Raw genomic sequence first — 3,156 nt, forward strand, 5'->3', positions numbered from 1 at the left:
TGAGATCCAGCCACTGCACCCCAGCCTGGGCGACAGAGTGAGACTCCATCTCAAAAAAAAAAAAAAAAAAAAAAAAAAAAAAAAAAAAAAAGAATTGGGGCCTTTAGTAGGCAATTAAGTCAAAAGGTTGGAGCCCTCATGGATGGGGTTAGGGTCCTTAATAAAAGATCTTTCAGGGGCTGGGCACCGTGGCTCATGCCTGTAATCCCAGAACTTTGGGAGGCTGAGGTGGGTGGATCACGAGGTCAGGAGATCGAGACCATCCTGGTTAACATAGTGAAACCCCATCTCTACTAAAAATACAAAACATTAGCCGGGCGTGGTGGCGGGTGCCTGTAGTCCCAGCTACTCAGGAGGCTGAGGCAGGAGAATGGCGTGAACTTGGGAGGTGGAGCTTGCAGTAAGTCAAATTTGCGCCACTACACTCCAGCCTGGGCAACAGACCGAGACTCCGTCTCAAAAAAAAAAAAAAAAAAAAAAAAGAAAAGATCTTGCAGGAGTGGGCTCATTCTCTTCTGCTCTTCCACCATGTGAGGACATAGCATTCATTCCTTCTGGAGGATACAGCAAAAAGACACCGTCTCAGAAACAGAGAGCACCCCCTAGCAGACACCAAACCTGCCTTGATCTTGGACTTCCCAGTCTTCAGAACTGTAAGAAATAAATTTCTATTATTTATGCATTACCCAATTTCAGTTATTTTGTTATAGCAGCTCAAATAGAATAAGACACTCATCTAGTGATTACTTTTTTTTGGAGACAGAGTCTCACTCTTGTTGCCCAGGCTAGGGTGCAGTGGCACGATCTCGGCTCACTGCAACCTCCGCCTCTTGGGTTCAAGCGATTCTCCTGCTTCAGCCTCCCAAGTAGCTGGGACTACAGGTACGTGCCACCACACCCAGCTAATTGTTTTTACTAGAGACGGGGTTTCACCATGTTGGCCAGGATGGTCTTGATCTCTTGACCTCATGATCCACCTGCCTTGTCCTCCCAGAGTGCTGGGATTACAGGCATAAGGTACTGTGCCCACCCTGTTTTTTTGTTTTTTTTTTAAGACAGAGTTTCGTTCTTGTTGCCCAGGCTGGAGTGCAATGGTGCTATCTCAGCTCACTGCAACCTCTGCCTCCCAGGTTCAAGTGATTCTCCTGCCTCAGCCTCCTGAAGTAGCTGGGAGTATAGGCACCCAGCTAATTTTTTTGTATTTTTAGTTGAGATGGGGTTTCACCATGTTGGTCAGGCTGGTCTTGAACTCCTGACCTAAGATGATCCACCTGCCTTGGCCTCCCAAAGTGCTGGGATTAAAGGTGTGAGCCACCGCACCAGGCCCAGATATTATCTTGTTAGTCTTCTTTTCTACTTCTCTGCTGAAATTTCCTAGCCTTTTTAATTCATTAAAAGCATATTTCCCTTTCTATCACGGAACATAGAAGAGCTACTCTAAAGTCTTTTTCTGATAATTCCAGTGTTTGGGTCATCTTAGGGTTGGCATCTGCTACTGGCTTCTCCCTTAAGAGTGGGTCATATTGTCCTGGCTCTTCATCTGTTGAAGCATTACAGATTGTATCCTGGACATTGTGAATGCTATATGTGTAAATTCTAAATTCTGTTATACTGCTCTGAAGAATGTTGATGTTTTGGTTTTAGTTGGCAATGAACTCTGTTACATTCAAGTTGCAGAATGTGATCACACTTGCATCTGCAGTGACTGATTACAATTCGGTTCTTTTTTTCCTTTTTTTATTTTTTTTTTGAGGACAGAGTCTGGCTCTGTTGCCCAGCCTGGAGTGCAGTGGCGCAATCTCAGCTCACTGTAACTTCTGCCTCCTGGGTTCAAGCGATTCTCCTGCCTCAGCCTACAGAGTAGCTGGGACTACAGGTGCCCACCACCATGCCCGGCTAATTTTTATATTTTTCGTTGAGACAGGAGTTCACCATATTGGCCAGTCTAGTCTCGAATTCATGACCTCAAGTGATCCGCCTGCCTCGGCCTCCCAAAGTGCTGAGATTACAGGCATGAGCTGCCATGCCTGGCCACAATTCGGTTCTTTAAATAGTAGTTACTGTTGGCCTGGCGCAACAGCTCACACCTGTAATCCTAGCACTTTGGGAGGCAGAGGCGGGCGGATCATGAGGTCAGGAGTTCAGACTATTCTGGCCAATATGGTGAAACCCCATCTCTACTAAAAATACAAAAATTAGCCAGGCGTGGTGGCGCGTGCCTGTAGCCCCGGCTACTCAGGAGGCTGAGGCAGGAGAATTGCTTGAATTCGGGAGGCGGAGATCACAACACTGCACTCCAGCCTGGGTGACAGAGCAAGACTCCGTCTCAGAAAAAAAAAAAAAAAAAAAAGGGGGCCGGGCGCGGCTACTCATGCCTGTAATCGCAGCACTTTGGGAGGCTGAAGCGGGAGGATCACGAGGTCAGGAGATCTAGACCATCCTGGCTAACATGGTGAAACCCCGTCTCTACTAAAAACACAAAAAAAGTAGCCTAGCCGGGCGTGGTGGCGGGCGCCTGTAGTCCCAGCTACTCGGGAGGCTGAGCCAGGAGAACGGCGTGAACCTGGGAGGCGGAGCTTGTAGTGAGCCGAGATTGTGCCACTGCACTCCAGCCTGGGCGACGGAACGAGACTCTTTCTCAATTAAAAAAAAAAATAAAATAAAATAAAATAGTAGTTACTGTTTCTGACTTGTTTCTAAACTGCTTCTAGTTTGTCCCACATACGCATATTCTCCAGAGGCTTGCGTGAGTTTACACATGGAATTGGGAGTTCCCCACTCTTTGGCTCTCTCCTGGCTCACTCAGCCCAGATTACTGATGCAACTTCGCTTGTTTCCAGAAACATGGTGAGTTTCACTATTGTTTTTTTTTTTTTTTTTGAGATGGAGTCTGACTCTGTTGACAGGCTGGAGTGCAGTTGCGCGGTCTCGGCTCACCTCAACCTCCAACTCCTGGGTTCAAGTGATTCTCCTGCCTCAACCTCCCAAGTAGCTGGGATTACAGGCACGCGCCACCAAGTCCACCTAATTTTTGTATTTTTAGTAGAAATGGGGTTTCACGATGTTGGCCAGGCTGGTCTCAAAATCCTGGCTGCAAGTGACCCTCCAGCCTTGGCCTCCCAAAGTGCTGGGATTACAGGCATGAGCCACTACACC

Source organism: Theropithecus gelada, chromosome 20 (genome assembly GCF_003255815.1).
Source record: "Theropithecus gelada isolate Dixy chromosome 20, Tgel_1.0, whole genome shotgun sequence".
NCBI lineage: Eukaryota > Metazoa > Chordata > Mammalia > Primates > Cercopithecidae > Theropithecus > Theropithecus gelada.